Source organism: Prionailurus viverrinus, chromosome A2 (genome assembly GCF_022837055.1).
Source record: "Prionailurus viverrinus isolate Anna chromosome A2, UM_Priviv_1.0, whole genome shotgun sequence".
Classification (NCBI taxonomy): Eukaryota; Metazoa; Chordata; class Mammalia; order Carnivora; family Felidae; genus Prionailurus; species Prionailurus viverrinus.
In genome coordinates, this window is record NC_062562.1 from 145,271,461 (window position 1) to 145,286,338 (window position 14,878).

Below are 14,878 nucleotides of genomic sequence, written 5' to 3' on the forward strand. Positions count from 1 at the left end.
CCTAGCGCTCTGTCTTTCTCTCTCTCTCTCACCCTCTCAAAAATACATAAACATTAAAAAAACAAAAAAGAGGGGCGCCTGGGTGGCGCAGTCGGTTAAGCGTCCGACTTCAGCCAGGTTACGATCTTGCTGTCCGTGAGTTCGAGCCCCGCGTCGGGCTCTGGGCTGATGGCTCAGAGCCTGGAGCCTGTTTCCGATTCTGTGTCTCCCTCTCTCTCTGCCCCTCCCCCGTTCATGCTCTGTCTCTCTCTGTCCCAAAAATAAATAAACGTTGAAAAAAAAACAAAAACAAAAACAAAACAAAAAAGAGGAGAAAACCAAATTTAATTATTTAGGTCCAGAGTCCCACAAGGATACAAGACTCAAAGAAGTGAACTGAGCGGGAAACTTTTATATCTTTCAGACGAAGAAACAATACATTTGTGAAGGATGGAGAAGACAAAGGTGTTCGGCCCGGGGAAGTGTAGTGGTGAACAAGTAGCAAGGTTTATTTACCCACCCTCTCGGCCCTAAATCCTCTCTGAGGAGAAGGATGCCTCCCACCTTCCTGTACAGGGTGAGTACCTTTCACGTGGGTCATTTACTTCCTGCTTCCAGAGGGACAAAGGAGGGTCAGAGTGTTCTTGCACTAGCTGTTTTTCAAGTACCTGTAATTCATTTTTTTTTTTAACGTTTATTTATTTTTGAGACAGAGAGACAGAGCATGAACGGGGGAGGGGCAGAGAGAGAGGGAGACACAGAATCGGAAGCAGGCTCCAGGCTCTGAGCCATCAGCCCAGAGCCCGTCGCGGAGCTCGAACTCACATACCGCGAGATGGTGACCTGAGCTGAAGTCAGTCGCTTAACCGACCGAGCCACCCAGGCGCCCCTCAAGTACCTGTAATTCAAAATAATCAATATGCCAAAGTGGCATATGATAGGGTGACATATTCTGCAACTGACTTTTTCACTCACTGTGTATATATATATATATATATATAAATTTTTTTAATGTTTATTGTTGAGAGAGAGAGACAGAGCACAAGTGAGGGAAGCACAGAGAGAGAGGGAAACACAGAATCTGAAGCAGGCTCTAGGCTCTGAGCTGTCAGCACAGAGCCCAACACGGGGCTCAAACCCACAGACCGCGAGATCATGACCCGAGCCAAAGTCGGATGCTCAACCAACTGAGCCACCCGGGCACCCTTCACTCACTGTTATGTATGTATTTTAAGTTTGTTTGTTTATGTTTCTTTATTTATTTTTGAGAGAGAGAGAGCATGGGAGAGAGAGCAGAGAGAGAGGAAGACAGAGAATCAATCCCAAGCAGTCTCTGCACTGACAGCAAGGACTGGGCCAGGCTTCCCACCCACTGATACTTTTCGCATCTGTATACATTGATACATTTAAACCTCCTTCATTCTTTTTGGCTGCAGGGTCATCTTCTGTCCTAAGAATACAGCACATCGTATTGCTCTCTACCACTATTTTGCTATTTAAAAAAAATTTTTTTTCAACGTTTATTTATTTTTGGGACAGAGAGAGACAGAGCATGAACGGGGGAGGGGCAGAGAGAGAGGGAGACACAGAATCGGAAACAGGCTCCAGGCTCTGAGCCATCAGCCCAGAGCCCGACGCGGGGCTTGAACTCACGGAGTGCGAGATCGTGACCTGAGCTGAAGTCGGACGCTTAACCGACTGCGCCACCCAGGCGCCCCTATTTTGCTATTTTAAAAATACCTCAGTGATCATTCTTGCACATACCTCAGTGCACACGCGTGTGCACACTCACCAGGGCCGACACACAGAATGACTAGGTTGTAGGATGTGCACATATCCCACTTTGAGCAGACTCCATCAAGCCACTCTCCCAAGTGGCTGTACCCGTTCACGCCCCTCCTGAGCGCACCCCTTTCATACTCCCTCACTAGCACTTGGTATTATAAAACAAGATTTTTTAATGCCAAGCTGCTGATGAAAAACAGTGGAGTTCTGATTCACATTTCCTTGATCACTCCTGGGGTTAAGCATCTTTTGTTTATCATTTATATTTTCTCTTTTGTGAATTGCATACTTCGATCCATTGTTCATTTTTTTCTATCGGGTGGTTTTTCTTTTTCCCTGCTGATTTCTAAATGTTCTACAAATGCTAGATTTTCATTCCTTTTCTATATATTTAAAATGCTTGTCATCAGTGTGTGGATTGCCTTTTAAGTGTGTTTATGCTATTTTGTACCAAAATTTTTTATTTTGATTTGCCAAGTTTCCTTTATGTAAAAATCTCCCTTATGATTTGGTTTGTAGACTTTGTGTCTTGTTTAAATAAGCCTTCCTTACTGGAAAGTAAAAAAAGATGGTCTTTTATAATTTATTCTAATATTTTTAAAGTTGTCTTTCTACATTTAAGTCTTTAATTCATCTGGAGTATTTTTTAATCGCAATGCTATACTCAGAACTACATTTCCCAGGGGTGCCTGCGTGGCTCAGTCGGTTGACATCCAACTCTTGATTTCGTTTCAGGTCATGATCTCAAGGTTTGTGAGTTTAGCCCCAAATTCGGCTCTGCACTGACAGCTCAAGATTCTCCGTCTCTCTTCTCTCTGACCCTCCCCCACTGGAGTACTCATGCTCTCTCTCTTTCTCTTTCTCTCGAAAATAAATAAACTTAAAAAAAAAAAAAGAAAAAGAACTACATTTCCCAGTCTCCTTTGCAGCTAGGGGCTCCCATGGACCCTAGCTCTGGTGGTGGAGTGGGAAGCAAGAAGCAAGCAGTCTGTGAGGATTTGGGGGAAGGTTTACTTTCCTGCCACAGACATTGCCCTTTTCTCTTTCTCACTTCTTTCTTTCAGTGCCTGGAATGTGGGTGTGTTGTTTTGGTCACAAGAATTTCAGAATTAGTTTGTCAAGTTGCGCAGAAAAATGTCTTTGGAAGTTTAACTAGGATTTGTATCAACTTTGAGCAACAGAGACAGATACATTTTAAATAATAAAATTGTGGGCCACCTGAGTGACTCAGTCCGTTGAATGGCCAGCTCTTGATTTCAGCTCAGGTTATGATCCCAGGATCTTGGGATCAAGCCCTGTGTCAGGCTCTGCACTGAGCCCAGAGCCTGCTTAAGATTCTCTTCCTCCCTCTGTCCCGTCCCTGCTCACCCCCCCCAAAATAAAAACATTGAGAAAGTAAAAAATGAAATAAAATTGTTGGTGTTGCATATTTAGGAAATCCACAGAATGAAGACCAAAACTGGTACAGAGATGCCCATGATGTCAACAAGACATCGAGCCTTCTTCTTTCTTCTCTACTTTTATTGGTGTGTGGCTTTTATGCTGTTGCACCCAGGATGTGCTGTACCCTAGGCATGTCATCTTAATAGCCAGGCAAACTAATGAACTAGGAAAAACCCAATAACAAACATCCAAGACCCATATGGAATCTTCCCACCCATGAACATGGTATAGCTTTTATTTGTTCAGCTCTTTTCTTGCACATTCTTTTGGAACGACCCTACTTGATCATTGAGTGATTATTTTTGTATGTGTGTTTACAAGTGGGAGGGACCTCTGGCTTTCCCATGTGCTTTCTGTGTCTAGGTCTAGGGTCAGGTTGATCTCAGAAAATGAGATTGAGACTCCCATCTCCTTCTGGACTCTGGAAAGTTTATACGAGATGGGATATTCTTTAATAATTAGAAGGTTTGGTTGAACTCCTCAAATACCATCTGGGTCTAGTACTTTTTGAATTTGGTCCCTGAACCATTTCTATTTTTTCTCTGTTTAATTGGTCTATTTGGGTATTTCACTTGTTCTTGTTCTTCTATTTTTGTCATTATTTTTGCATAGTTTTTCACATTTATTAGTGAAATATTGTGTTTTTTTTTACATTTTTAAAATCACTTCTTTCTGTACTTATATCCATTTTTTTCACTCTTAATGCTGTTTGTTCAGGGTTTTTACTTTTTTCTCTGCTTGGCTAAAGTAGCACTTGCCTAAAGTTTGTATTAATGATTTTAAAGAGCCATGTTTTATATTTGTTGATCAATTCCTGTACTGTTTTTCTCTTTCCTTGAATCTTTTTTTATCATTGTTAATTCTTTTACTTTATTTGCATTATTTTTGTTGTCCCTCCCCAGATTCTTAATTTGAAAGCACAATTTGTTTATTTTTTACTTTCTTACTATCAAAAAAATGTATTAAAAAAATTTTTTTTAACATCTATTCATTTCTGAGAGACAGAGAGAGACAGAGCACTAGCAGGGGAGGGGCAGAGAGTGAGGAAGACACAGAATCCAAAGTACACTCCAGACTCTGAGCTGTCAGCACAGAGCCCGATGTGGGGCTGGAACTCATTAACCGTGAGATCATGACCTGAGCAGAAGTAGGACACTTAACCTACTGAGCCACCCGGGTGCCCCTCAAACAAATGTATTAAGACTATAACTTTTCCGGGCGCCCGGGTGGCTCAGTCGGTTGAGCGGCCGACTTCGGCTCAGGTCACGATCTCGCGGTCCGTGAGTTCGGGCTCCGCGTGGGGCTCTGTGCTGAGAGCTCAGAGCCTGGAGCCTGTTTCGGATTCTGTGTCTCCCTTTCTCTCTGCCCCTCCGCCGTTCATGCTCTCTCTCTGTCTCAAAAATAAATAAACGTTTAAAGAAAAAAAAGACTATAACTTTTCCTCTAAGCATGACTTGGCTATATACCACAAGTTTTATAGTCTCTCATATTGTTCAGTTATAAATAGTTTATAACTTTGGATTTTCTGTTTTGTTAACTTATTTAGATGTCATAAATGCTTGCACCTTGAAATATATTTTGGTTGATATTAATATTGTTAGTTTTTAATAGATCTTATTACTATCAATCTGACCATATACATTTATAGATAATATAATTTTTTCTCATAGAAGTTTCTTAGGCTTTTCTCTTTATTCTTGTTCTTAAATTATACAAAGATGTGTCAGGTTATGAAGTTGTAACAGCGGGCCCTTTCAACCTGAAACTAATATTTTCCTTAAGTTTTGGGAAATTTCATATCTGTATTTCTACTCTGTACTCCATTAAATATAACCTTCCCTCTAATCACTTTTTTTGTTTTCTGAATACCTAGTAAGTGGATGTTGGAATTCCGGATTTGTTCTCCATGGTTTGCATCTTTTCTCTTATGATTTACATAGCTTTATACCTTCTACCACATTCTGGAAGAATTCTTTGTCTCCATCTTCGAGCTCACTGATTTGCTTTTCAACTGAGTCCCTTCTGTTATTTCCACTTACTGAATTTATTATATATATATGTATATATATGTTTTTTCTTTTTATTTTTAAGGTTTATTTATAATCTCTACACCCAACATGGGGCTTAAACTCATGACCCTGAGATCAAGTTGCACGTTCCACTGACTGGGCCAGCCAGGTTCCCCTTCAATATATTTTTTAATTTATATTTTTAATTTATGTAATAGCCTATTAAATATTGTTCAAAATAGACTTTTTATTTCATAGATGCCTTATCTTTTTGTTCCTTTGAAAATATCTTCAATATTTATTTTAAAATTCTCTTCTGGGGGCACCTGGATGGCTCCGTCGGTTGAGCGTCCGACTTTGGTTCAGGTCATGATCTCACAGCTCATGGGTTCGAGCCCCGCATCGGGTTCTGTGCTGACAGCTCAGAGCCTGGACCCTGCTTCGGATTCTGTGTCTCCCTCTCTCTCTGCCCCTAACCCACTCTCATTCTGTCTCTATCTCTCTCAAAGATGAATAAACATTAAAAAAATTTTTTTAAATAATAAAATAAATAAATAAATAAATAAAATAAAATTCTCTCCTGCCCGTTCTATTAACTGCTTCCTTGGGTATCATTCTTCCATTTGTTGTTGTAGTCACCAGGTATGGCTTTCCTCAAATGTTTGCAGGAAGCTTCTGGATCTGTATGAATCTCCAGCCTTGAGAAAGGGGCAGGAAGCAATTGTTTTCAATGAATGGGGAGGGCAGGGGAACATACACAATCAGAAAAGGGTTTCCAGGGGCGCCTGGGTGGCGCAGTCGGTTAAGCGTCCGACTTCAGCCAGGTCACGATCTCGCGGTCCGGGAGTTCGAGCCCCGCGTCGGGCTCTGGGCTGATGGCTCGGAGCCTGGAGCCTGTTTCCGATTCTGTGTCTCCCTCTCTCTCTGCCCCTCCCCCGTTCATGCTCTGTCTCTCTCTGTCCCAAAAATAAATAAACATTGAAAAAAAAAATTTTTTTTTTAAAAAGAAAAGGGTTTCTGGGTTGTTGTCTTCCTCTGCAGTGCTCCCTTCCTGTTTCTCCCACCCAACAGCCCTATTTTACAGCCTAAGCTCTCACACTCATTGCTCCACGTGAGACGAATACCTAGATCATTGCTGCCAGACCCAAAGTGTTGTGCTTGTGCGTGCACGTGCATGTGTGTGCCCATGTGTGTGTGCACCTGAGTGTGCGTCTGGAAGCTTCAGCCAATCACCAGTTGTCCCTGGTTCTTTTCGCCCCCAGGATTTTCCTCCTCTGGTCGTGAGGCTCCTTCTGGTGCTTAAGAGACATACTAAGATATGTTTTCTAGTTAACCGTTTTTAGTCAATTTGTCCTTTCAATATATAGATTTAAGTCTTCTCTTATTTCAGGGAAAAGCTTTCTTTATTTCTTAAATAACTTTTTCTCTTCCATTGTTTTGGTTTCCTCCTCTGGGGACTGTGATCACATGATGTTGAACTGCTGTTGCCTGACTTACATATCTGTCATTTTCTCTCCAATGTTTAAAATCACTTTCTTTATTTCCACTTTATTTTGTTTTCTTTTTCTCATTTATACAGTGTCTATTGTCTTTTGCGCTCCCTGTTCTTTAGTCCTAAATTCGGAAATCGTTTTGTCTTTTCTATTCTGGGAACTGGAGTGGGATTTACATTTTAGCAGGATTGCTGTGGCTGCCCTGGTGGGAGGGGGTGGGGAGGCTGGAGCACTGGGAATTAGGGAGGAAGCTGGAGGCCGGTCAGGAGACTTGCAGATGACCTATTTGGAAATGAGGCGACTTGGAACGAAGGGTAGAGATGGAAATTGTTAGAAGTATTGATTTGGGGATATATTTTGAAGGTATCACTGACAGAATATGCTGTTGGATTTGATATAGAATCGGAGAGACAGCTCTGGGAATTTGCTTTGGGGCGTGTTAACTTGGGATTTCTATTGGCAATTGGATGTTTGAATCTGGAGGTAGAGGAGAGGTTGGGGCTTGAGATAAAGATTTGGAAGGCCTCAGCATACGGTTTTTAAAGTCTTGGGACTGGAAGAAATCGCTTGGAAAATGACGGGGGGAGAGAGAAGAAGTCTGAGCAGGAGCCTTGGAGCCCTCCAGCATTTACAGGTCACTGAGGAGGATCCAGCCCAGAAGTCTGCAAAGGAGCAGCTGGTGAAGAGAGTCAGGAGGGGTAAACAGCTGTGTGGCTTACTGCTGGGGGACAACGAATCCCAGGACTGAGACGTCACCACGCAAAGTAGCTGATGACCTCGTATTATTTCCTGATTAGATGGAAGAATGAATGGGTCCATCCTCTTTGCTCTTTCTTCCCTCCTTCCCTCCCTTCCTGAATAATCCGGTCCAAAAGCCATCAGGTACAGCTGGGCCAGGTAGGTATCCATGGTTAGGGGTGGAGGGGGCCAGCCTGGCACAAGGTGTAAGGACCTGAGAGGGATGATGAGGGCATCTGTGGGGGTGGGGGAGCTGGGCTGGTAGCATCAATACAAGATCGGTTACGAATGGGGCGCCTGGTGGCTCAGTCGGTTGAGCATCCAGCTTTTGATTTCGGCTCAGGTCATGATCTCGTGGATCCTGGGATCAAGCCCCACATTGGGCTCTGCGCTGACAGCATGGAGCCTGCTTGGGATTCTCTCTCCCTCTCTCCCTCTCTGTCTCTCTCTCTCAAAATAAATAAATAAACTTTTTTTTTTTTTTTTTTTTTAACATTTGAGAGACAGAGAGTGAGCAAAAGAGGGGCAGAGAGAGACAGGGTCAGAGAGTCTGAAACGGGCTCCGTGCTGACTGCAGAGAGCCCAGTGTGGGGCTCAAACTCACAAACAGTGAAATCGTGACTTGAGCCGAAGTTGAATCCTTAACCAACTGAGCCACCCAGGCACCCCAAAAAATAAACTTTTTTTTTTTTAAAAAGAAGATTGGTTAGGTATGAGGATTCATCAAACAAGCAATGGGGTAATGGGATTCAGGGTTCTCACAGGTGGCAAAAAGTTATAAATATAAAAAGGATAAAATTAGAAAGAATCCTATTAGATGTAGAAACAAAGATAGATGAAAATTTATGTAGAAAGATTCCTAATTCTCTCCACTGAGAGGGCCTGGGAGCAGTACCATCCAAAATCAAAGAGCACACCGAGTGCCAGATCTTGGTTTCTAAATACCACTGTCCCCTAAAAGGAACCAGAGTTGCTTGGAGAAATGGCTGATTCCAAGACTGGAGTAGGAAAAGCACAAGATGAGCCTCGAACATCTTGTACCAGAAAGTAAAGAAGTTCTCAAAACATGTCAAAGGGACGCAGAAGCCAGCTGGATGAACTCTCACTCATCAAGTCTGGGGCTATTGGAGCATCAAATTAAATAATAATAACAGTGGATTATAACCCAGTGAATAAAGTAGGATTCCATGAGCCTATACTGATAGAAAGAAGCAGGGTGGGGGACAATGACAAAGCTCTTCGTTATAATCAAATGCCAACTAAAACATATGGGAGGAATGATGGAATCGGAAAAATTGGCAACTCTCATAATAATAATGAACTCAACCAGGAAATGTCAATGGATGCTAAAACTTGTGAGTGAAAGTTGGAAGAGGACATTACAGAGCTTCAAAATACGTATTGATTACCAAGAAGAGAAGAACAGCTTTCAATGCAGAAACCTAGCAGTCACTACCTCAGTCAACTAATCAAGGTTAACATCATCAGCGATGGCACAAATGGAAATCACGTAACACCTGCCAGGACTCAAGGCGAAGGATGCAGAATCACCTCTGAGCTACTCCTACCAAAGATGCATAACCTGAATCTGTGAGGAGATATTGACCACATCCCAATCGAGGTATGCTGTACAAAATAGCTGGGCTGTTATCTTCAACACTGTCAAGGTCCAGGGGCACCTGGATGGTTCAGTCAGATAAGCGTCTGACTTTGGCTCAGGTTATGACCTCACAGTTCGTGGGTTCGAGCTCCGCACTGGGCTCTTGTGCTGACAGCTCAGGGCCTGGAGCCTATTTCAGATTCTGTGTCTCCCTCTCTCTCTGCCTCGCCTCCCCACCTCTCAAAAGTAAATAAACATTAAAAAAAATTTTTTTTAACTGTCAAGGTCCTGTAGGTAAGGAACTATTCTAGACTGAAGGAGTCATTGCAACTAAGTGACACACACAATTCTGGATTGTATCGTTTTGATAGAAAAGACATTATTGAGACAATCAGTGAAACGTGAATGAAATGTGCAAATTAGGTGGTGGTGATGTATCCGTGTAAATTTCATTTTGCTGGTGGATGTAGGAGAATGTCCTTGTCTGTAGGAAATGTTCACTGAAGTATTCTTGGCTGATGGGCATCAGGTCAGCAACTTATATTCAAGCAGTTCAAGAAAAAGAAAGTTTATCATACTGTTCTTGCACTTTTTCTTTATGCTTGAAATATTTGAAAACAAAAGGGAAAAGAAAACGACAAAGACAACGAAAGGAGGCACCTGGATAGCTCAGTCTGTTAAGTATCTGACTCCTGATGGCGGCTCAGGTCGTGATCTTATGGTTCATTGGCTCGAGCCCTGCATCAGGCTCTGCAACAGTGTGGAGCCTGCTTGGGATTCTCTCTCTCCCTCTTTCTCTCTGCCCTTCTCTGCTCACTTGCACTCTCTCTCTCTCTCAAAACAAATAAATAAGCATTAAAAAAAAAAGGCACATGAAAGAATACACGGATGAGAAAGCCAGCAGACAAATCAAGACAGTGGACCATTGTAGGGGTGCCTGGGTGGCTGAGTTGTTTAAGCATCCGACTCTTGATTTCGGCTCAGGTCATGATCGCACAGTTGTGAGATTGAACCCTGCATGGGCTGAGCTGAAAGCCTGCTTAAAATTCTTTCTCTCTGCTCCTCCCCCCACCCCTGCTCTCTCTAAAATTAAAAAAAAAAAAAAATAGTGGACCATTGTATGGTACAACTGACGAGGTTTCCTCAGTATGTCAGTGAGATGAAAAAGGGCAGGAATCAGGGGGAGGGGCTAAGCTAGGCAAAAGACACAATAAGAGACACAGTAAACCAGTGTGGATCCTGATTCCAACCAAAGAGCGGTAAAAAAGACACTTTAAAGTCACTCAGGGAAATCTGAACAAGGACTATTAGATATTACTAAGTAATTCTTGCTCATATTTAAAATGTGAAAAGCCATTGGGATTACATGAGAAAATGTGCTTTCTCCCCCTAGATGCACATTCGAGCACATGGAAGCAAAATAACATGAGCCCTGGGGTTGGCTTTAAAATACTCCAGGAAAAGGGGCACCTGCCTGGCTCAGTTGGTAGAGCACGTTGACTCTTGATCTCGGGGTTGTAAGTTCGAGCCCCACACTGAGTGTAGAGATTACTTAAAATAAAAAATTTCAAAAATAAAATAAAATACTTCACAAAAAGGAGACAGAACAATCCAGTGGACAGAAACTTTGGATAATTGTTGAATCTGGGTGGTGGGTATTGTATGAGGCAGCGCAGGCTGCCACAACAAAATACCACAGCCTTACACAACAGAAATTTATTTCCTCACAGTTGTGGAGGCTAGAAGTCCAAGATCAAGGTGTTGGCAAGTTTGGTTCTTCTGAGGCCTCTCTGCTGGGCTTGCGGGTGCAGCCTCCTTGCTGGTCCTCACACAGTCATCCTTGGTCTGTGCTGTCTGTGTCCTCATCACCTCTCCTTCTGAGGACACTAGTCCTATTGAGTTAGGGACCACCCATATGACCTCTTTTACCTTAGTTACCTCTTTAAAGGCCCTGTCTCCAAATATGGTCACATCCTGAAGGATTGGGGGTTAGGGCTCCAACATATGAATTTGGGAGGGGGGCAGGGACACCAGGCAATTTACAACAGGCAGATGGGATTTTATTAGACCATTCTCTCGCTTTGGTGAATACTTAATTCTTCAAACTAAAACCTGTTTCATAATAAAAATCAATGCAGAACCAGAAAGCGAAGCTAGCCAGTGTAGATGGATCTTTTGAGGAGTTCTGCTGCAGAAGATGTCGGAGAAATGAGGCCATGCCTGGAGGTGGGCTATGAGGTCAAGGGAGTATTTTTTTTTCTTTAAAAATTACTGTTATTATGGCATATTTGTATGCTAATAGGAAAGATCCAATAGGGAGAAAATTTTGATGTACAATGGAAGAGAGAGGGGATAATTGCAGTGGAAAACCTTTGGGTTGGCAGAAGGTCTGGAATATTCGGATTGGGAGGGAGTGCTGCCCAGCTCCGTGTCCCCTTAGGGAGGAAGGCAGACTGTGGGAGGCAGCTGCGCAGTGGGAAGCGGGAATCCTCTCCCAAGTGATTATGTGTCCTCAGTGAAACAGGAAGCAAGGGCATCCATCAGCTGAAGGTGAGGAGAGTGGCTGGAGCAGGGAAATGTAGAAGGAATGCCAGGAATTAGTGAGCTCGTCTTTGAGGGTCAGAGCTTTGATCTGCAAATATTGTCTCCCAGTCTGTAGCTCGACTTCATCCGACGCTTAACCAACTGAGCCACCCAGGCACCCTTACAGTTTTCAGTTTCAATGAAACCTGATTTGTCAATTGTTCCTTTTCTAGGTCCTCCTTTTGGGGTTAAGCCTAAGAACTTTTGGCTTAGCCCCAGATCCTGAAGGGTTTCTCCCATATTTTTCCTAAAATTTGTATAGTTTTTACATGTCACAAGGAGGCATGTGATTCGTCTTGAGTTACTTTCCGTTTAAGGTGTGAGACCCAGCTCAAGGTTCATTTCTTGGCCTATGCGTGTTGCTTCAGCATTTGTTGAAAGGGCAATCTCTCCTCATTGAATTGATTTTGCACTTCGGTAAAAGTGTCTACAGACTACCCTCTTTGTGTCGGGTCTATCTGGGGGCTCTCTATTCTGTTCCGTTGATCTATATGTCTAGCCCTTTGGCAATATTACACAGTATTAGTTACTTTACCTATATACTAAGACTTAATGTCGGGTAGGATGAGTCCTCCCACCTTATTATTCTTTTTCAAGATTATTTTAGCTCCTAGAGGGACTTTTGCATTCCATATAAACTTTAGAATAAGCTTGTCTGTTTCTGCAAAAAAATCTTGCTGGGATCTTAATAGAAATTGCAATAAACCTATAGATCAATTTGTCGAGAACTGACATCTTCACTGTGTTGAGTCTTCCAATCTATGAACACAGTATGTCTCCCCAGGTATTTGGGTCTTGTTTGATTTCTTTTATCAGCTTTTCATCATACTAACAGAGCCAAGGTGGGGCAGAGATAAGTGTTGCGTCTGATGTCTTGCACTGGAAGCTTGGTGCAATTTTCAAGAAGAAAATTATTACGAATTGGTGAAGACCTTGAACAAGTTTGACTAAAAGAATTTGCATAGTCTGGTTGAGAGTGGATTGTTCCCGAGTCACTCATTTTCTGCTGGGGCAAAAATCCCCAAAGAGGGTGAGCTGGGGGCCAGGCATGAAGGAGGAAGGGACCCTTTTGCAGGCAGCTAGGGATTTGCCACCAGCTTCCAAGATGGGCTGAAGGGGCAAGGCGTCTGGATCGTGGAACCGGGCCTTGGGGACCAAAGGGGGCCAGAGGACTCGGCCAGGCCCTCGCCCCCGGTTCTACCCTGGCTTTGCAGGGACCCTCGGTCCTCCTACCCAGGCTGAGCCTCCCGCCGGCTCCGGGTCGCTGGGGCCAGGACGCACCGCGCAGTAGCTGGAGGCCCCACGAGAGGGCGCCCGAGCTCAGCGCCTGCGGTGGAGGCAGGCGCGGGGCTGCCGAAGGACCGAGGGGGCGACCCGCTACCGGCCCGGCGGGTCCCGGCAAGCCATGCCCCTCAAGAGGATAAGCTTTAGTTGAGAAACACGGCAGAGCCCTAACAAGTTTTTGTTGATTGAATGGATGCATTATAAACTCAGTTACACTGAGAAAGTCGAGGTTTAACTTATATCCCCACCCTATTCCATCCCCAGATCTTTACATCTTAAAAAAAGACTCTGGAAGACAGCAATTCTCGCTCAGAGCTTTGTGCTCTCTCTTTGGAGAAGCAGCGTCCGAAGGATGGCGTGGGTGGTGGGAGCCGCGATCAGGTCCCACCGGCCCTGCGTTACCGTCTCTACTCAAAGGTGCAGCTAAGATGCCCCCAGGCCCCAGGGAATTTCCTTACCCTGAACCAGTGTGTTTCAGGTTAATGACAACACCTCAGGGCGAGAGGGAAGGTGAGGTGTTACCTGGGCAGGGTAAATTGCTTCAACCCCCCCCCCTTCCCCTCCGCCTCCCCAAGGACTCTCCTTCCCTTACCCTCTCCTTCCCTTACCCCCACCCCTGGTTCAGACGCAGGTTGGTTGTGGCTGTTCAACCCTCCCTGTCTTGGGCGTTTCTTCTCCAAGAGACCTCCTTAAACAGCTCCCCCTGATGCCCCTCCGTTGTTGTGATGGCAGAGCAGAGCTTGTAGCTCTGTAGACCCAAGTTCAAATCCTCGTTAACCAGCTGGGTGATGGGTGGCAGGTTACTGTTAAAAAACAAAATCCAACCGAGTAAATCTGAACGTCTAATTGGCTTTATTAAGAGATTCCTGAATAGGTCAGCATCTCCTCTAGCAAGTAGAGAGATGTTCCGAGGAGTCGTACAAAATAGGTTTTTATAGGAAGGAGGGTGGGGTTAAGAAGTTATTGGAAAAAGAAAAGAAAGGATTGTTTCAGGCTAGGACTTCCTTCTGGGGGGAAGGGATGGGCAGGGCTTTTATCATGCAGATTATTTCACTAGGGCTGATCAGAAAATTAAGATTGACTTTTATTTATTTTTATTTTATTTTAATTTATCTTAATGTTTATTTATTTTTGAGAGCGAGAGAAAGAGCGTGAGCGGGGGAAGGGCAGAGAGAGGGAGACACAGAATCTGAAGCAGGCTCCAGGCTGCTGTTCGCACAGAGCTCAACTCGGGGGCTCCAAACTCAGGAACCATGAGATCGTGACCCGAGCCCAAGTCCTTTTACTGAAATAAAAAAAATAAAAGGTCACATTCCTGGAATAGTTTGAAACTGTAGTTGTGGCTTGTAGTCTTGGTTTGCTGTTGTGGGGTCCATAGGACTCCAATTTGGGCTTGTTTTTTTTTTTTTTTTTCTTTTTTAGCATTACTTCATCTTTCAAACCTCTTTTTCCTCCCATTTACACGGAGAAATGGGATTACTGAAGGCACTGCCACGTGAGTAGCTTGAGGATTAAACGAGTCGTTCTATTAAATCCTTAGAACAGGACTGTGCCGTGTGTACCTTTTCCTTGTTGTAGAGCAGGTGGCCATTTCTTCCTCAGCGGACCCAGGCTCTTCCAGGGCAGGGGACAGTTTCCTGCACCCGGTGCCAGGCTCAGTGCATGCTGATGGGGGGTGGGGGGGAATAGAATTCCAACATCTGAATTGATACAAACTTTCAGACCCGAGCAGCTTTTTATAACGGAAAGATAAAATACACCTATAGGCCCATCCATTAGACTCTTAGCTGACTTCCCATTAGCAGCGATATCTGCCGGAAGACCATGGAGTAGTATGTTTAAAGCCCCGAACTTATGTGCAGCTAAATGGTCATGCAGGAACAAAGACAGAATGAAGATATTTGCAGACATAGCAAGACACAGAGAATTTACCTCCCATGGGATGCACCTCACAAAGAAAGAGC